The 21,317-nt window shown below is 46.0% G+C and overlaps 1 protein-coding gene across 5 annotated transcripts in view; it reads left to right on the plus strand.

The window, feature by feature from the left end:
• The first annotated feature begins 5,680 nt into the window (after positions 1–5,680).
• Positions 5,681–21,317, plus strand: part of LYN (LYN proto-oncogene, Src family tyrosine kinase) — a 109,383-nt gene continuing 93,746 nt past the window's right edge. For all 5 annotated transcript variants that reach the window (XM_059893299.1, XM_059893301.1, XM_059893300.1 and 2 more), the window contains exon 1: positions 5,681–5,930. The gene's annotated coding sequence lies outside the window, so the exon portion shown is untranslated. The remainder of the gene's footprint in view (positions 5,931–21,317) is intronic.

Here is a 21,317-nt window from a genome sequence, read left to right on the forward strand (position 1 = left end):
AATAAACAGGGTGACAATATACAGCCTTGACGAACTCCTTTTCCTATTTGGAACCAGTCTGTTGTTCCATGTCCAGTTCTAACTGTTGCTTCCTGACCTGCATGCAAATTTCTCAAGAGGCAGATCAGGTGGTCTGGTATGCCCATCTCTTTCAGAATTTTCCACAGTTTATTGTGATCCACACAGTCAAAGGCTTTGGCATAGTCAATAAAGCTCAGGCTGGTCCAATCCCGGGCACCACCCCAGCCCAGCTTCTGCAGTGGGACTCCTGCTCAGCTCGGACCGTGGAGTTGACTGGCTGCCCCCCACATCCACTGTGCCCCTTTGTTAAACAACTTGTTTGTTGCTGTTACCATTACAGGTGCCCAGTGGAGTTGCGTTTTCCAGCAGGAATTATGTTGCACAGCCAGGTCTCAAGATTTAGGTCTGCACAATGCTCCCCTGGACACCCGGAACAGCAGACCACGTTTGTTCCAGGGGGAGGTCTCTTTCTGCAGCCTTTTCCCCCCAGCGCCTCCCTCAGAGTCCAGCCCTGCTTCCTGCACTGCACTGGCTTACTCCCCTCAAAGCCCACCTTCCTTCATGGTGACCTGGGCACCATGTGACCCCTTGTCCCTCCATCTAAACTGCCAGAGTATTTAATGTCGACCAGCCTTAAGAAAGCTCTCTGGTTAGACATTGTGAAACTGCTATGAAAATTAAGTGGTTCTATGCCCTTCTGTCTGATCCTTGCCATCTGTTTTTCCAAATTCTTCCCACCTCCTTTAACTGACACATCGAGTTTCAGAAAGTTCTTTTAGTTCAAAAGTCATGGGATAGAGCATTTGTCAACCATCATAGTGACCATCGACTCAGGGAAGAATCATCAAGGGATGCTGTCTGGGGAAAAGTCTGATGAAGAATAGGAAGCTTACAGTGGACACAGAGCACAAAGATGGCTAAACATGGACAAAGAATCTGGCAGAAGACACCTGGTGAGCCTTTGTGCTCTCTTTGGAACTTATCTCTACGTCTGAAATCAGGAAAAGCCAAATACCTGAGTTGCTAGACACCAGAGGAGCACTCAGAAAATGGGTTTGGCACCTCTAAACACGAGATCAGGGCAGATCCTAGGGTCCTGAGACCAACTTAATTTGAGGGTCTGGGCATCCTTGCTGACGACCAGAAGATAAGGAGGGGGAGGTGGCAATGTGACCCCCTCCTCAGAGAAATGAAGTCAGAAGCAATTAGCTTTTGTGTTTTCCCTGGTAGATTCCAAGAACCCCCAACCTGACTATAGGAGATAATTTCTTTCTTTAAAAAATTATTTCATAAAAGTATGAAAGTGAAAGTGTTAGTTGCTCGATCATGTCTGACTCTTTGTGACCCCTGGACTGTAGCCTGCCAAGCTCCTAGTGGATTAACAATATTATGCTAGTTTCTGGTGTATAGCAAAGTGATTCAGTTATACATATATATAATAATTTGCATCTGCTAATCCTAAATTCCCAATTAATCCCTCCCCGTGCCGTCCTTGGCAACCACAAGTCTGTTCTCTATATCTGTGAGCCTGTTTCTGTTTCGTAGAGAATTTCACTTGTGTCATATTTTAGATTCCACACATAAGTGATACCACGTGATATTTGTCTTTGTCCAACTTACTTCACTTAGTATGATCATCTCCAGGTCTATCCATGTTGCTGCAGATGGCATTGTTTCGTTCTTTTTTATGGCTGAGTAATATTCCAAGGAGAGAATTTCTTTTTTTTTTTTTATTTTATTTTTTTAGAATTTCTTAGACATAGTTCCTATTATTGGTCTCATTACCATGTAGAACAATCTTGCCTATCACTGAGCAACAAATTAACTTTGTCGTAAATTTGAGAAGGTTCCAATCCTAGTTATTGGTGTTGTTACTCTTACTGTTTGGCTCAGTGTTATTAGTTTCTTATTCAGGTAGCTTAGATCTTCCTTTATAAATGTAAAGGAACTTAGGAGGACTCAGCCTTGATTTCTCTCTTTGCTTCCAGGCCTGCTGTGCTGTGTCTGAGGTGTCTCCTGAACTTTATAGGCAGCCTTGTTATATAAGGGTCTGAGTTGAGCTTTGATATCAGTCAGAGTTCAATTCTAGCGCATGCAATTCCAGGGTTCAATTCCAGCGCGTGCAACCTAAGCAAGGTGAATTTGGAAACACCCTGGTGGGACATTGAGGTAAATGAATGCACTTTTAATTTGTACTACTTAATTTTAATGCACTATTTAATTAATTCTGTTTTCTTTTTTTGGCCTCACTGCACAGCATACAGGATCCTATTCCCTGACCAAAGACTGAACCCATGCCCCCTGAAATAGAAGCATGGACTGCCAGGGAATTCCCTGGATGAATGCACTTTAGCTGAAGTTCAAGTAAAACACTTAAGGCACATTTACATCACTTTTATGATTTCCTCACTTCAAACAACTTGTTTGATTCATCAGTGCTAAATGTATCAGATGAAAAGCCTCCCAGTGTGTTTTGCTAGAAACACTGGTGAGAAGCAGAAACCCATCTGTTTTGCACATTTGCCCCATATTCTCCCAGAACAATTGGCTGGGGGTCTTTCCCAATGGCTCTCCAACATGGCTACTCACTGGAACAATCTGATGATTGGGTCCCCTCCAGACCTCCCTTTAAAGACCTGGGAAGGGAATTCCATGGCAGTCCAGTGGTTGCTGCTGCTGTTGCTGCTAAGTCACTTCAGTCATGTCCGACTCTGTGCGACCCCATAGACAGCAGCCCACCAGGCTCCCCCATCCCTGGGATTCTCCAGGCAAGGACACTGGAGTGGGTTGCCATTTCCTTCTCCAATGAATGAAAGTGAAAAGTCAAAGTGAAGTTGTTCAGCTGTGTCTGACTCTTCATGACCCCATGGACTGCAGCCTACCAGGCTCCTCCGTCCATGGGATTTTCGAGGCAAGAGTACTGGAATGGGGTGCCATCGCCTTCTCTGAGTCCAGTGGTTAGGGCTTTGCAATTCCATTGCAGGGGGCTCGGGTTTGACTTCTGGTCAGGGAATTAAAATCCTGCATGCTGTGCATGGCAGCCAAAAACAAACAAATAAAATAATAAAAATTTAAAAAATAAATGAAGACCTGGGAAGGCCTGGACTGGTGATTTTCAGGTTCCACTCAGTTGAGCACAACTGATCTGCATTATTGCTCAGGTCCGTGGCTATATCTGCAAGAATCAGATGGAGAGTTTTAGCCTCCACTCTGCCCTTCCAGGCAAAGCCAACCTGGGGGGCCTCCACAGATAATCCTAGAGTTGCGCTGAGGAGCCTGAACCCCTGGAGGGAAGCTCCAGAGAGGAGCAAGGGCACCGGGGTAAGTCCATGCTGTGACAGTGGTGAATGTCGCACACTGTACGTTTTCTGGATGAATAGAGATGAATTTAGCCAGGACACCTGGGTGTGGGGAGTGAGAAGTGGGTGAGCTTGAGGAGGGACATTTCAGGGGCAGGGAACTAACAAAAAGTGATTATTAAGAGATCATATTATACTGTGTGTGAAACTTTTGAAAACTGTAAAGCACTATAGAATTTAAAGAATAATTCAATAAAAATAAAATTCAGTCAGTTTAGTTCAGTCACCGAGTCATGTCCAACTCTTTGTGACCCCATGAACCGCAGCACGCCATGCCTCCCTGTCCATCACCAACTCCAGGAGCTTACTCAGGCTCATGTCCATTGAGTCAGTGATGCCATCCAACCAACTCATCCTCTGTTGTCCCCTTCTCCTCCTGCCTTCAATCTTTCCCAGCATCAGGGTCTTCTCAAATCAGTTAGTTCTTCACATCAGGTGGCCAAAATATTGGAGTTTCAGCATCAGTCCTTCCAATGAACACCCAGGACTGATTTCCTTTAGGATGGACTGGTTGGATCTCCTTGCAGTCCAAGAGAATCTCAAGAGACTTCTCCAACACCACAGTTCAAAAGCATCAATTCTTCAGCACTCAGCTTTTAATTGAAAATAAATAAATAACACTTCTGGGGATCTCTTTTGGAGATCTTTACTTTTACCACCAAAAAAACAAAAAAAGGCAGAAGAAGAAATGGTAGAGCTTGGTGCAAGCCTAGTTCTGCCTGGTGGTTTCATTTTTTAAGTCCCCAGAACAAGGATCAAACCCTGTGCCCCCTGCATTTGGAGCACAGTCTTAACCACTGGACCTTCCCTAATGATGTTTTGTTTCTCTAGATGGATTAACCAACACCAAACATTCTGTGTGCTGTTCTTATCTGCCAGATGCCTTTAGCCAGGATCTCAAGGACTCACTGGTAATAGCAGATATTTTAAATTAAAGCCAAGATATTTGAAAGGTCATTCTGAAGAAAAGTCCAGGAAACGAGCTCTCACATAGTGAATTACTCAGTAGGATCCAAGATAGTCAACACTTTCCAGCAGGTCACCCAATCTCTCCTCTTCAGCAAGAAACTGACTACATATCAGTGATCATCATCGGTACAAAGTACACTACTTAGTGTTGTTGGATAAGGCGGTAGTTTGCAGACCTTTGTCCTCTGGTACCAGTAATAAGTGACTACTCGATGAGTTATGTTACAAGATGGTAGACTTGACCCCAGGACTGTGGTTGCAGACTCCGGTGGGGCCAGCTTCCTAAGAACATTGTTAATAAAAGGTTATTAGTCTGACAAGCTTAGGCTTGTCAAACCAGTGTCTGGCTCCCAATAGGCCCTATGCAGGTGTCTGCTATTGACACAAACTCCAAAATCTACTACTACTAAGTTGCTTCAGTCGTGTCCGACTCTGTGCGACCCAATAGACTGCAGCCCACCAGGCTCCCCCGTCCCTGGGATTCTCCAGGCAAAATCTACTACAGGGTACTAATTATTTCCTTGTAAATTCTGAGCTGCAGTGCAATGCTGGGATTCCAGGGAGCAGGAATCTTGCTTAGAGCACGTGGGTATCCACAGCTCCGAACAATGATTCTCTACCCTGGGTTTGTAAGTGGTATTTATTCAGTTGAACCATGAGCTTGAAGATGAAGTCTTGTTTCAACAAGTACTGGTCAGGTACGTGCAGCACGCAGGGATGCAGAGATGGTAAGAGGGAAAGATTACAGCGACCATGACCTTGTGCAAGGCGCAGTGCCCTTTGTAACCTCCCAGCAGCCCTGTCTCTATTTTTCCAGGAGGAAATTGAAGTCTTAAGGAACCGGGTAAACTGCCAGACCATCTAACACCACGGCCACCTCCACCCTCATCAGGTGGAGTACGCCCCCGAGTACACCCTGAAGGAGAGACTCTACGGGTTAAGAACTAAAGGAGACCCGGAGCATCCTCTTTCCAGAGGACTCCAAATGTTGGGGGACCCGAGCGCCCCCTCTGCTGCCAGAAGCACCCCTCTTCCTAACACTGGGGAGTAGGCTGGAAGGGAAGGAACGGAGACTCGAGGGGCTCCTTCGCTGTGCGGGACGCCAGGCGCAGGGCGAGCTCCTGGAAGCCCCTTCAGTCCGTCTCCAGGCTCCCGGGCTCTGCGCACCGGGACGCAGGTCTCCGTGCCTTCAAAGCGCTGCGCGACAGCCACGCCAGCGCCCCAAACCTTGGGCAGGGGCCAAACGGTCACTTCCCCGCCCTCCAGGCGCGGTATGCAAATCCGAGCACCAGGAAGTAGCTGGGACCTCCCGGCCGAGCTCGGCGACGGCCAGTTCCTCCTCCGCTGCTCCGGGCCGCCGCCGCCGCTCGCTTCGGGCCGTGGCGCCTCCGGGCCGGTCGCCCTGCAGCCTCCAGCCCGCGGCAGGCGGGGCGGCCGCGCCACCCGGGTCCCCGCCCGCACCCCGCACTCCGCGCGCCCCCGCCCCGTCCTGCCCCGCCGGGCCGCCCCGTCGCGGCCCCAGCTCGGACCCCCGGCCACCGTGGAGCGCCGCCGCCGCCCCGCGACTCACACACGGAGCTGGTGAGTTCCGGGCAGGACCCGGGCGGGGTGGAGGGGGGAGCGCGCGGCGGGGCGGTGAGTACGCTCGGATGCCTTCCGCCCGCGGAGACTCGCCCCCGGGAGCGCGATCGCGGGGGCGGGCGGCTCCGCAGGTGTCTCAGTGCCCCGGGCGCAGGGGCGGGGCGGGCGCACCGCGGGGCCCTCCTGCGCTGCCCCTAGGGCCGGATGCTGTCCCCGCGCGGGTGGGGAAGCCGGTCTCCACGCGGAGCGCGCGCGCGGCGGGGATCCCCGGGGGACCCCAGGCCTGCACAGTCCGGTATCCCCTCCGGGCCCGGGGCCCCTCCGCGAACCGCGGGCATCTGCCCTCCTCGGGGCCCGGGCGGAGCTTGACGTCCGGGCTCTGCGGCGGAGGCGGTGCGCACCCTCCCGCCGAGCCCGGCGCCTCCCGGCCTGCGGAACCGCAGCCCCGAGCCCCCTGCGGCCGAGAGGAAGCGAGAGTTATTTTAAGAATTCAGGGGTTGCCTTTCCTTCGCCTTGGGGGAAGGGTGTGAGCGTCAGTTCCCACTTTCCTGCGTTATCTCGGCCACTGTGGTGTCTTCGAGATGCTGAGCATTTGTTATGTTCCATCTAATAGCAAGCGTGATCGTGGGGTGTGTGTGTATGTGTGTGTCTGTCTGTTTGAATTACCCCAAATCCACCCAACTTCTTCGTCATCTCAGAAACTCGAGTTGAACCCAGGCTTCTCAGTTTCCTAGCTAAGTGTGAACTGGGGCCCGTTACTGAAATTCTCGGTTAGGGTTTCCTTGTCTACCTTCTGAGCTATTTATTGCATGTAAAGCCCCAAGCACATACTAGGCATTCCATAAACGGTGCTGTTATTATTGCAAATAATTCTATCCATAACAACGAGGCTCCCTGGTTCTTTGCAATTTGATGATTTTAAACCTAAGACAGCTTATCCAATTTAGCCACTTGACCTTACTGATACACTGCATAATAAATACACCAGTGATTTACTGTCGCAAAGCAGGGCCCGGAGTCTGACTCAGGCTAAGAACAAGCCAATGAGGAGGTTTGACTTACTTTTGATTTCTTGGCTACCCCCAGCTGGCTGTAGGGTTCAGAAGGGGTGGGGGATGGGGGGGGGTGGGGGGTGGGTCTCTCTCTCCAGCACCTTCTAAAGCAGGGTGGAGGGGAATAGGCACTTACTGAGTCCTCTGAATCTGTCCTGATAAGGTAAGCTCTGCTGGAAAAGGGTAGGATTCAGTGGCTCCTAGTTCTCTCGTGGAAGTCGGTGTTTTGAGGCTTGAAGTCATTTAATTTGATCACAAGAGGTTCTTGGTGATTGGTCCTCTTTGGATGCAGAATGGGGTAACCTTCTTCCTGAGAGAAGAATAGAGGGCAGCCGATGTGAAGGGAGAGAAAACAGGAACCAGGAAGCCTGAGTTTGGGTGTCTTCCATCACTTATCAGAACTGTGATTTGGGATAAATTACTTGGATCATTTATCCCATCAACATCTCCTTCACAATGGTAATTACAATTATATTATGATTTGCCCATATGTGTGTAGTCTGTTTTCACCACTACAATGAAATGTCCGTGAAAACAGCTTTGTCTGGTTTGTCCAAAACGCCAGCCCTGGTGCCTGTCACATGGTCAAGATTGCTTGGAAGAAGGAAAGAGGGTCTCCAAGCCTCACCCTGTGCAAGTCTGAGGAACAGGGCTGGCCTCTAAGGCATCTGTAGGCCACTGGCCCTCTAGTCCTGGCTTTTAAAATGGAAATTGGAGGAAGTTGACTGTCAAGTTATCCCAGCGCTAGAGTTCTCCGCTCAGGACTGGTTTCCATGCTTGTAACACTGAGAGAGAAGTCTTGATTTGAAGTGCTAAGATGCAGCCTGTAAAGCTGACATCTGGGCAAGCTGTTATGCAATCAAAAAGACACACAACATCCTAGAATCATCAATGTTGGAAAGGTTTGTAGAGTACTTGTGTGATACCTGAATGCTGCCCATGGCATTCTCTTAGCAGAAAAGTGGTCCAGTGAGGTAGTGATTCAATGATTCCCAAAGCCTTTTAGTTCCATTATTTTTGTATTAAAAAAAAAAAATCACCAAAACTTTTGAGATGCCAACTGGTTCAAATGAATATATGGGTTTGTAAATTACAACGTGAAATCATATCATCCATAAACGAACCCATATTCATTTAAAATCTGCACAAATCAGAGCACATGCCCCCCAGCATGGAACATTGCTGTGGCCCACTCACACCACTGATCTGTGACCTCCGTGTCCTCAGGCATGGGGAGAGTTGAAAAGAAAAGGTCATCGCATCACTAGTTGGGCCGCTTATCGGTGACATGTTGATGTCAGAGACAGTCTCAGACCTTTCCTTGGCTCCTTCTGCCAATGGTGGTACTGATGATTTTTGCCGATCCAGGGCTCTGAAGCCTTCTGAACACTGATTTCCTCCAAACCTTTCAGGACCCTGCACAGTAGGCAGGGGCCAAAAAATGAGGGCGAGGAGGGTTGGCATGATCAGTGTCACAGGCCTGATTAAGTGACATCATTGGGCCTAGTAGGTATGTTTTCCACTCCAGCTCGGACAGCTTTTCCCACTTTCCTGCCTTTGGATCTGTAGTAGGTACTCCATTACTTAAAAGTAAAGAACTCGTCATTTAATAAACATTTTAAGGACAGAATCACAAGGTCATCTTCTTCTATCACATGGAGATGGTCTGCACTAAGGGACTGTTAGAGTAAATGAGCAGGTGGACCAGTGAGTAGGGTGCAGAGGCTGTGGTCGAGCTGAGTTTCTGTGTCTTTCAACTTTGCTACCTGCTCAGGGCAGGGGGAGGTCTGATAACTCCCCAGATGACATCTGTCCTGGTCACTGTCAGAGCAGCACTAGTGACTGCCTTCAGGACTGTTCCATGCTTATGGGTCAGCATGTTGTTTAGTCGCTAAGTCATGCCCAGCCCTTTTGCGACCCCATGGACTGTAGCCCACCAGGCTCTTGTATCCTTGGGATTTCCCAGGCAAGAATCCTGGAGTAGGTTGCCATTTCCTTTTCCAGAGGATCTTCCTGACCCAGGGATCCAGCTGGAGTCTCCTGCATTGGCAGGCGTAATCTTTACCACTGAGCCACCTGGGAAGCCTCTGGGACAGTATAAAAGTACTCAATGATACTTTGTAAAAAAGCTCCCCCTAGCTTCTTTATAAACCCTACAAGCCTCCTTGTGTGGTTGTTATAGCAGTAAGAGGTGTCATTCGAGGGGAATATACAAGGTGAGGAGACAGGGCCCATGGGATGCATGTGGAAATATGCAGCCTCCTTCCTGGGCTCCTGTTGTGGACCAGGCTCATCCTAAGTCCACACTCCTATAATGGATAAACATTCCCTCCCAGCTTTTAAGATTGATGAGGAGAAGGACAAGGAAGAGGAAGTTGGTCAGAAGTACTGAAAAATTTCTTACAGCTGCCTGGTTTCCTGATACTTAAATTGTGAAACCTTGAGTTCAGTCTCTCATCATTTCTGACATTTATTTTGAGTAAGTTCCCATTTGGGGGAGAAGCCCATGTGTAGAAAATAGTATGGAAATCTGCCCATAGTGGTGGTTTAGTTGCTAAGGCCTGTCCGACTCTTGCTACCCCACTGACTGTAGGCGCCTCTGTCAATGGGATTTTCGAGGTGAGAATACCGGAGTGGGTAGCCATGCCATTCCCTTCTCCAAGGGACCTTCCCCACCCAGGAATCGAACCCGGGTCTCATACATTGCAGGCAGGTTATTTACTGACTGAGCTGCGAGGGAAGCCCTGCCCATGGAGGGATTCAAATTTTTGGAACACACCAGTTTAAAGACTCGGACCTTCTTTCAGATTCTCTTGACTACATTAGCTGGAGGGGCTGTCTTGTCATTTAGAACAACAGGTTTCAGGAGTTACTTGGGATGATGTGTGGAAAAGGCTCACCCACGCTGGCAGGTTGCAGGGGCTATTATCACCCTGGTTCTTCATTCTTGGGCTTTGTCTTCAGTCTTGTCCTGACCTTCACTTTGCCTTGTTGTTGTTCTTGTTCAGTTGCTCAGTTGCGTCACTTTTCCCGACCCCACAGGCTACAGCACGCCAGCAGGCTTCCTTGTCCTTCACCATCTTCCGGAACCTGCTCAAACTCATGTCCATTGAGTTGGTGATGCCATCCAACCTCTCATCCTCTGTCATCCCTTTTCTCCTCCTGCTTTCAATTTTTCCCAGCATCAGGGTCTTTTCCAGTGAGTCGGATCTTTACATCAGGTGGCCGAAGTATTAGAACTTCAGCATCAGTCCTTCCAGTGAATATTCAGGGCTGATTTCCTTTAAGATTGACTGGTTTGAGCTCCTTGCAGTCCAAGGTACTCTCAAGAGTCTTCTCCAACACCACAGTTCAAAAACATCAATTCTTGGGCACTCAGCCATCTCTAGCTCTCCCATCCGTATAAGACTACTGGAAAAACCATAGCTTTGACTATACAGACCTTTGGCAAAATAATGTCTCTGCTTTCTAGTATGCTGTCTAGGTTGGTCATAGATTTTCTTACAAGGAGCGTCTTTTAATTTCATGGCTGCAGTCACTGTCTGCATCTTAGTACTGACTAAGCATCAACACTCCTGATTTGCTGCCAAGCTGTTTAATGATAGTTGTATTTATAATCAGAATACAATTTTCCTTTTAGAGAACTCTTCCAAAGTGTTGATTACTTATCTCTGCTTTATTCACCATCAATGTATGTCCACTCTCTCTTCTCTAACTCCCCTCTTCAACTCCTTTCTCACTGTCTTACAGAGCCTGCAAGCCATGCATTGCTAGGAATTGACCATTATTGGTTAACCTCAGTGTAACTGTGTTCTTTCTTCATTGTGCTTAGATGTGTAAGTGATGCTCCATAAAATGATGGATGAATGGGCGTATGTTAACAGAGACCATTGGATGGATGTTTCTTGGTGTGGGCTCTGCTCTTAATGAGCTATAGGACTTGGGGAAGAAGTCTTCATCAAGAGGTTCAGAGGGTCTTTAAGTGTCTCATTTCCTTTTTACCATTCACACTTGAGACACAGTCAGATATTGTTGGGCCTGCCCACACTCCCCCCTTTCTTTTTTTTTAAATTTTATTTAACACCAAAACATTTTGTATTGGGGTATAGCCAATTAACAATGTGGTGATAGTTTCAGGTGAACAGCAAAGGGACTCAGCCCTACAAATACATGTATCCATTCTCCCCCCAAATCCCTCCCATCTAGACTGGCACATAACATTGAGCAGAGTGCCATGTGCCATATAATAGGTTTTTGTTGGTTATTCTTTTTAAATAGCAGCGTGTACATGACCTTCCCAAAGTCCTTAACTATCCCTTCTTCCCGGCAACCATGAGTTCGTTTTCTAAGTCTGTGAGTCTCTTTCTGTTTTATAAGTTCATGTGTACCATTTCTTTTTTAGATTCCACATATAAAGGATGTCATATGATATCTCTCCTTCTCTGCCTGGCTTACTTCACTCAGTGTGACTTTCTAAGTCCATCCATGTCGCTGCAAATAGCCTTATTTCATTCGTTTTAATGGCTGCCCACTCCTCCCTTCCTGTAAGCATCTAACTTCACTCTCTGTATTGATCCCGAGTCATGCTGGTTGGAAGCTCATTGTCAGCTCTCCCCAGTTCTCTCTCCACTGGTCCAGTGTTTGGTGGGAGCTATGGTGACTTTTCGGCGCTGGCCTGGGTCCCCAGTGAGATGGTAAGGCAGGTCTGGGTTCATCCTGCCTCCAGCCAGAGTAGAGATGTCTCCCAGATGCTGGGCCTTCTGGGTGCCTCCAGTCTTCCTGGAAATGTTAACCCACACAGGGGCGAGGGCAGCTGAGAAGCCTGTCTCAGAGAGACCGTCTGGAGAGGGAGGCTCACTTCTGCTTTCCACGGGGAAGCTGGGTCACAGAGCGCAGAGCTGCAGCAGGAGGCCGCAAGAAAGTGGTACTTCCTTCTGCTTTGAAGGCCCAGGCCCGTCATTTGCCTGCAGCCCCACCTTCCTCACCACCCAGCCCTGCTTTTTCCTCTGGGTTGGGGTTCTTTCTACCATCTTCTCTGCAGTTGGTCCTTGAGAAGGCGGAAAGGAGGGGAGGGGAGGGAGGAACGAATGAAGCCAGTCCTCAGTGCAGAGCCTCCTGGGGTGGGGAGACTCCCACGGCCATGCTGGATTATTCAGCCACAGAAAGATGTTCGTTTTGAAATTCTCCATCATGGAAATCATTACAAAACTCCGAATAGAGGTTTTGAAATCTTTTAATGTTCAGGCAGTATAATTATTTCTTAATCTTAACTACAGTGGATCAATACTGTTTTAAAAAGTCTTTAAGCTCTGAGTGTTAGTTGCTCAGTCATGGCCAGCTCTTTGTGACACCCATGGGTATAGCCTGCCAGGCTCCTCTGTCCAGGGGATTTTCCAGGCAAGAGTACTGGAGAGGGTTGCCATTTCCTTCTCTAGGGGATCTTCCTGACCCAGGGATCAAACCTGGGTCTCCTGCATTTGCAGATAGATTTTTTACTATCTGAGCAACCAGCCTCTCCTTAAATACTTGGGGTAGATCAGTGACCTTTCAAACTTCTTTGACTTTGATCCATATCAAGAAGCATCATGTTTTATTTTGTGCCAGAATGTACATCCATCTGTATGCAAAGAAAGAGGAAGAGAGAAAGATAGTTTGGTGAAAAGCCCCTCCCCACAGCTTGTAGGGGGTGGGGAGTGTGACCCCAGGCAGTCCTCTGAGGCCAGCTTGGTGAGATGTAGAATATACAGAAGTGAGGAATCCCTGGTGACTTGGTGGTTAGGACTTTCTGCTTTCACTGCTGTGGCCTGGGTTCAGTCCTTGGTCTGGGAACTATGATCCAGCAAGCAGCTTGGCCCCAAAATAACTACATAAGTAAAGTAAAATGCACAGAGGTGAGCCCAGCTATTCTATAAGCTTCTGTCCAATAAGGTTTATTACACAAACACAAATTAAGATACATCTGGCTTTCCATGTGGCGCTAGTGGTAAAGAACCTTCCTGCCAATGCAGGAGACATAAGAGATTCGGGTTTGATCCCTGGGTTGGGAAGATCCCCTGGAGGAGGGCACGGCAGCCCACTCCAGTATTCTTGCCTGGAGAATCCCATGGACAGAGGAGCCTGGCAGGCTACAGTCCATGGAGTCACAAAGAATCGAATATGACTGAAGCAAATTAGCAGGCATACAATGAATGGTGTACCTTGTAAATATCTTTATTTTTTTTATTCCAATTTTATTTTATTTTTATGTTTATTTTATAATTTATTTATTTTAATTAGAGGCTAATTACTTTACAATATTGTATTGGTTTTGCCATACATCAGAATTATACTTACTAGTGTGAAAGATGTTCTTTAAAAAGCTGAACACAAGCTGAACAGTAATCATATATTACCATTTCTGAAATACAATATTTATGTTGATACAATGATAAACTATGAATATCAGTGATTTTTTTATAGTAAAGTTTTCAATACTGATTTTCTCTGGGTGGTGGGTGAATGCTGATTTTTCTTTTTTACATCTTTCTTTTGTTACAAAGATTATGACTTATGTGGTTTTAGGACAGTGGTGTGATGGGCGATGATGCGTAATAGGCTGGCGAGACAGCAGAAACTTTAAGGCAAAGGTGGTCCTTTTGATGGTTGTGTGGATATCGTTGTGGGCAGACCGACCCTAGAGGAACTCGTGCACTGCAGATGGTGTAAGCAGACATAATATTTCCCTAAAGAAGTGTCTACTGATATTTACTCATATTTAGTACTGAGTTTCTTGAGAACCTACTATCCTTTAGGCCCAGTTTCAGGGAGGAAACCCCGAAGGGGAGAAGGGGTCTGGGGTGGGGAGAACAGACCCGTTCGCACAGCATCCCTGGGCGGCCAGGCAGTGATGAGGCAGTTTGCGCAGGCACAAAGGAGCCATGCCCCCAGGACCCTCAGTGTTGGATTTCACTGTGAAGACCAAGGTGAATCTTGTGGAAAGTCTTTGTGGGAAACTGTTTTTTCCCTCATCACAATCACTTTCTTGACTAGACTCTTCTGTAACAAAGTATTGATGATGTTGCCAAAAAATATAGAGACAGGGAGACAATCAGTAATGGCTAAGTGTCCTCTGAATAGGTGAGTGTCATCCTCTGAATAGGTGGATGATTAACAGGGGGAGGGACGTGGACTTCCACGGAGATTAACTGGGGCCAGAAAGTAGTATTTATTGCCTTTGTACATGACCTAAGACTCGTTTGTAGACACTAGCGAGCAGATACTTGGTCACTCCCCTGGGAGGTGATGACCTTGCCCAGACATTTATCTGACTCTTCCTGATGAGGCAACACTGCTGAGGGGAAAAAGGAGTTGAGTTCTAAGTTTCTGTAGGGTTATTAGTATTTTCCATTTGACTTAAATGCAGACTGTTGGGATTTCCCTGCAGTCCAGTGGTCAGGACTCTGGGCTCTCAGTGCAGGAGACATGGGCTCAATTCCTTGGTGAGGAACTAAGATTCCCAAAGGGTGCTGATAAATAAGTAAATAAATAAATGGAGACTGCTGTACAGCAGCGGCTTGGTGTTGGCCTTGTTCTTACCATATACAAATTAGTGTGTTTAAAAACATCACCATAACCAGGAATGGCAACAGTTGGACAAAACGGGATAATTGGGCAATTCTGCAAGGAATGCCTTTGCATAATCAGAGATGACCTGTTGAATACATGCTGTATTCAGTGCCTGCTGCATGCTAAGTTGCATCAGTCATGTCCAACTGTTTGCGACCTTATGGACTGCAGCCCCAAGGGATTATTAGTTTTAAACTTGAGAGGAGATAGTGTACTGTGGTGGAAAGAAGATGGTCTACCAGGTGACACAAATCAGAAGTCAGGTGAACTTCTGATCTGCCTGGGGCACCAGGAATCACCAGAGGCTATGGGGTAAGCTCAGTGTTCTTGGCATTCAAAGATGCCCTCAGGAGTGGGACATGGGGCCATAGCGTGGTTCTCAGAGCGAGATTGTTTTTGCCCTGGACAGGTGAACACAGCACCTTGCAAACAGGACAGGGCTCCTGGTGACGGGGGATGATGCTTGGTCAGGGAGGGCTGGGGGAGAAGGAGTTTACCACTTGGAGACCTTAAAGAGAGGCATCCTTAAATAATGAGAGACTTTATCATCTGAGGAGTGATGGAACAACACAATAGTGCGTGTGCTCCCTGCTTCAAATAAGTGGCTAATACACAGTTTATGGTCATCAGGGTAATTAAACACGCACCCCAAGAGTTGGCTTTTGTCTCTCTGGGCCATGTTGACTTTTCCAACTGTTTCAACTTTAATGCATGGCAAGTGTACATAAAAAACAAAATTCAACAAGTTCAGTTATATAACTGTCTACATACCTTTTATTTTATGGTTTTCAATTACTTTAAAAGTTTTAAATAAGTGAAGATAACCACTAAATGAGAAATTAATGGTCATTTTCCATAAATTCCTGTATCTGTGGATAACCTTTCAAATTTGTAATAGAAAAAATATCTGAGGAGTTTGGTAAATGACTTGAATGTTACCTTATTGCTATAGTTCTGTCTTCAGCTAAGGCCGTGCTGCACAGCCCCATTTAACAAATGACTCATCCCCTCTGCTGTCAGCCACTGGACTCTGGACATCACCTGTCTACCTTGGTGTCCAACATGAAAATCAGACTCTCAGAGGAGAAAGATATCTTAGCTGTGTTTCTCGAACATAGGCCTTATCAAGCAGTCACTTTCTCTTGAGCACTGGGTCTCAAAAGTTAGCGTCTGTCCCAGTGATTCTAACAGTGGTAAAGGAGGTCACGTTGTGAGAAGCACTGTGACAGGTATATTCCTGTTGGCCAAAGTGGCCCATTTCACTTTTGTCCAGCTGTGGATATTAAAAAGCTTTTTTGTCTTGTACTGCAATGTCTTATTTCTATAGTTTCTGCTTGTTGGTTCTAGTTCTACACTGCTTCTGCACAGTTGAAGCCAGCGGTGTTGGACTGACTATCCAACCGTTGTGGCTGTAAGTATGGAATGTGTAGGGACATTCATACTGTCCACCCAGCACTATTACTTCACCTCTCTTCTAACAGAGCCCAGATTATGTCACGATCCAGCTTCTCCATGGAAGTTTCTGCAGAAGTTTTCCACATCCCTGTCTATATAAACTGGCTCTGATTGGTCAAATGCTACTATTCTTACCAGTGATTGGTTCATGAGTGGTGTACTTTGGGTTGAATGGTAATCAGTGAAAAAAGTGATGCTCCATAGATGGTCCTAAGATACAAACAGAAAAGGTGTAGGAGAGAGAGGAGAGAAGGAAAGTCAGATCTGGTCAAAAGATAAAGAAATACAACACAATATGTGAAAGTCCGGAAATTGGAAATTGGAAGGGAGATAGTATAAGTAATTTCTCATCAGTAATTTGTGATGTGTACTGTGTGTGGTTGTCTGCTCTGTGTTTGTCCTAGTCGCACAGACTGGTGTGGAATTAATGCTGATAACTGGGCTTCTGTAATCACAGTGGATTTTTTAAAATGTATATTTATTGGGAGAAAAGTTATGACAAACCTAGACAGTGATTAAAAAGCAGATACATCACTTGGCCAACAAAGGTCTGTATAGTCAAAGCCATGGTCTTACCAGTAGTCACATATGAATGTGAGAGTTGCACCGTAAAGAAGATTGATCACCCAAGAAATGACGCTTTTGAATTGTAATGCTGGAGAAGACTCTTGAGAGTCCCTTGGACAACAAGGAGATCAAACCAGTCAATCCTAAAGGAAATCAACCCAGAGAGAGATTCATTGGAAGGACTGATGCTGAAGCTCTAATACTTTGGCCACCTGATTCAAAGGACTGACTCATTGGAAAAGACCCTGATGCTGAGAAAGATTGAGGGAAGGAGGAGAAGGGGGTGACAGAGATGAGATGGTTGGATGGCATCACCGACTCAATGGACATGAGTTCGAGCAAACTCCGGGAGATGGTGAAGGACAGAGAAGCCTGGCGTGCTGCAGCCCATGGGGTCGCAGAGAGTCGGACACTACTGTGTGACTGAACAGCAGCATATTTATTGAGTATTGTGTGTCAAGCATTGTGGTGGGTTCTTGGGGGAAACATAAACCTTAATAAGTGTGAACTTCCTGTCCTAAAGAGTTTATTGTGTTCTATTCTGTCTGGGCTGTTCACACACCAGAAGCTGACAAATTAATTTGCTGTGGTCATGGGTGGGACAGTTACCTTGCTCAGGAAATCCCTAGGCATCTGAATCAGTGCACAGAAACCAAGAGTTCTGGTAAAGAAGGAAGGCAGTGTGTGAAGTGTTTAGAGCACAGTATATGAAATTAATCACACTTGGGTTCAAATTCCAGGTCTGTCTCTTCCTAGGCATAAGGTGCTGGTTTTGCTAACCTCAGATTTAAACCTCAGAGGCTGGTTGTGGGGATTCCAGGATGTAATAGGTTCAGAACTAAACTATATTTGAAGCACATAGCCAATGGTAGTCATTGTTATGAACAAAAGAAAGTTGCTTAGGATTGTTACTACCAAAAAAATCAAACTGACAGAAAGAAAACCCAGAAAATAATAAATGCTGGTGAGGATATAGAGAAATTGGAATCTTTCTGCACTGCTGTTGGGACTGTAAAATAGTGCAGACCCTTTGGAAAACAGTATGGCAGTTACTCCCAAAATTAAACACAGAATTACCTTTCAATTCAGCAGTTCCACTTGTCGGTATAGACCCCCCCAGAATTGAAAGTGGGGTCTCCAAGAGATATTTGTACACCCACACTCTAGCAGCATTATTCACAATAGCCAGGGGGTGAAAGCAACTCAAGTGTCCATCAACAGGTGAATGGATAAACAAAATGTGGTGTATACATACAAAGGAATATCATACAGCCTGAAAAGGATGGAGACTCTGATGCAGGCTATAACATGGATGTATCTTGAGAACAGTATGTTAGAGAAATAAAAGGACAAATATTGTATAATTCCATCTATGAGGTCCTTTTGCTGTTGTTCGTTTGCTAAAGTCCTGTCCAACTTTTTATGACCCCATGAATTGCAGCTTGCTGGGCTTCTGTGTCCTTCACTATCTCCTGGAGTTTGCTCAAACGCATGTCTGTTGAGTTGGTGATCCCATCCAACCATCTCATCCTCTGCCACCCGCTTCTCCTCCTGCCCTCAATCTTTCCCAGCATCGGTGTCTTTTCCAATGACTCGGCTCTTTGTGCCCAAAGAATTAAAGCTTCAGCATCAGTCCTTTCAATGAATATTCAGGGATGATGCTATGAAAGTGCTGCATTCAATATGCCAGCAAATATGGAAAACTCAGCAGTGGCCACAGGACTGGAAAAGGTCAGTTTTCATTCCAATCCCAAAGAAAGGCAATGCCAAAAAATGCTCAAACTACTGCACAATTGCATTCATCTCACATGCTAGTAAAGTAATGCTCAAAATTCTCCAAGCCAGGCTTCAGCAATACGTGAACCGTGAACTTCCAGATGTTCAAGCTGGTTTTAGAAAAAGCAGAGGAACCAGAGATCAAATTGCCAGCATCTGCTGGATCATTGAAAAAGCAAGAGAGTTCCAGAAAAACATCTATTTCTGCTTTATTGACTATGCCAAAGCCTTTGACTGTGTGGATCACAATAAACTGTGGAAAATTCTTCAAGAGATGGGCATACCAGACCACCTGACCTGCCTCTTGAGAAACCTGTATGCAGGTCAGGAAGCAACAGTTAGAACTGGACATGGAACAACAGACTGGTTCCAAATAGGAAAAGGAGTACCTCAAGGCTGTATATTGTCACCCTGCTTATTTAACTTACATGCAGAATACATCATGAGAAATGCTGGGCTGGAGGAAGCACAAGCTGGAATCAAGATTGCTGGGAGAAATATCAATAACCTCAGATATGCAGATGACACCACCCTTATGACAGAAAGTGAAGAGGAACTAAAGAGCCTCTTGATGAAAGAGGAGAGTGAAAAAGTTGGCTTAAAGCTCAACATTCAGAAAATGAAGATCATGTCATCTGGTCCCATCACTTCATGGCATATAGATGGGGAAACAATGGAAACAGTGGCTGACTTTATTTTTCTGGGTTCCAAAATCACTGCAGATGGTGATTGCAGCCATGAAAATAAAAGACGCTTACTCCTTGGAAGGAAAGTTATGACCAACCTAGACAGCATATTAAAAAGCAGAGACATTACTTTGCCAACAAAAGTCTGTCTAGTCAAGGCTGTGGTTTTTCCTGTGGTCATGTATGGATGTGAGAGTTGGACTATAAAGAAAGCTGAGCGCTAAAGAATTGATGCTTTTGAACTGTTGTGTTGGAGAAGACTCTTTAGAGTCCCTTGGACTGCAAGGAGATCCAACCAGTCCATTCTAAAGGAGATCAGTTCTGGTGTTCATTGGAAGGATTGATGTTGAAGCTGAAACTCTGGTACTTTGGCCACCTGATACGAAGAGCTGACTCATTTGAAAAGACCCTGATGCTGGGAAAGATTGAGGGCAGGAGGAGAAGGGGATGACAGAGCATGAGGTGGTTGGATGACATCACTGACTGTATGGACATGGTTTTGGGTGGACTCCTGGGGTTGGTGATGGACAGGGTGGCCTGGAGTGATCAAAGAGTCGGACACGACTGAGCGACTGAACTGAACTGAACTGATTTCCTTTAGGATTGACTGGTTTAGTCAGAAAGCTAATTCATAGAGACAGGAAATAGAATGGTGTTTGCCAGGGGCTGGGGGAAGGAGAAAAGTAGTTGTTTGATGGACCTGGAATTTCAGCATTGTAAGATGAAGAGAGTTCTGGAGATGCATGATGATGGTCACACAAGACTATGGAGGCACTTATTTGTACAATTAAAGATGGTTAAGATGTTAATTTTGTTATGTGTATTTTAATACAATTTAGAAATGATTTTTTAAAATTTGTCAAACTTCTATGGGGATCCAGTGGTTAAGACTCTGCTTTCCAATGCAGAGAGTGTGGGTTTGACCCTGCTCAGGCAGCTGAGATCCCACATGACTCAAGGCCCTAAAACCAAAACATTAAAAGAAAAAAAAAAAGCAATAAAAAGACTAAACAAGACTCAGTATTCAATAAAAAGACTTTTAAAAATAAAAAAAAATTTTTTTATGTTAACTTGGTAATCAGAAAAGTAAAAGTTGCTCAGTTGTGCCCAACTTTTTGCAGCCCCATGACTGTAGCCCACCAGGCTCCTCTGTCCATGGAGTTCTCCAGGCAAGAATACTGGAGTGAGTAGCTGTTTCCTTCTCCAGGGGATCTTTCCAGGGGCTGAACCCATGTCTCCTGCATTGGAGGCAGATTCTTTACTGTCTGAACCACCAGGGAAGCCCCTGGTAAGCAGAACTGTGTACAAATATTAATAGATGAGGGTGGTCTGGAAACAAGTTAGAAGCTTGTAAGCATGGGCTTCCCTGGTGACTCAGTAAAGAATCTGTCTGCAATGCGAGACACCTGGGTTTGATCCCTGGAAAAGGGAATGGCTACCCATTCCAATATTCTAGCCTGGAGAATTCCATGGACAAAGGAGCCTAGCAGGCTACAGTCCATTGTTTCCCAAAGAGTTGGACATAACTCAGTGACTAACACACACAAGGACAGGCCAAGTGACTTTCTTTAGGGCCTTTTAGAAAAGATGAAATGGATGGCTCTAAAATGCAATTTCTAATTTGATAGTTATATGTTATTTCTAGCCACAGACCCTCAATTCCAAATTACATAATAGGAAAGAATATTTTCAGTGGATAGTAAAGAATCTGCCTGCGATGCAGGAGACCCGGGTTCGATCCCTGGGTCTAGACGTTCCCCTGGAGAAGGAAATGACAAACCTAGGTCAAAGCAGATCCTCCTGTAACCCCCACCCCAGATCAAGAAGCAGAACGATGCACACAACCAGCATCTCCGGGTGCCTCCCCCGGTACATAATGCTTTCTCTCCTCAAAGGCATCTGCCTTCCTGCTTCAAGTTTTAGTTTAGTTTCCCATGTTGGCTTTTTCATAATAAAGTGTAAGAAGCTGAAGAGCAGCACAAAGCCATTTGGCTTGGCAGATGAACAGGTTTTCAAGCTGTGGGTTTGGCTGGCACGGGCATGACTGCAGTTCAGCAGGATAGAGGGCAGGTCCTGGTCAGGTTTTATACCCTGGATATTCAGCTGCCAAAATTCTCACACTGTGGGTTTGATCAGAGCCTTATTTAAATGCCTGTTTATCCAACCATTAGTTAGTAAAATTAGATAGCACTCACCATATATAGCTTGTTTTTCTATCCATCTCTGCATCGCTCAGTACATGTATA

This window comes from Bos taurus, chromosome 14 (genome assembly GCF_002263795.3).
Source record: "Bos taurus isolate L1 Dominette 01449 registration number 42190680 breed Hereford chromosome 14, ARS-UCD2.0, whole genome shotgun sequence".
Classification (NCBI taxonomy): Eukaryota; Metazoa; Chordata; class Mammalia; order Artiodactyla; family Bovidae; genus Bos; species Bos taurus.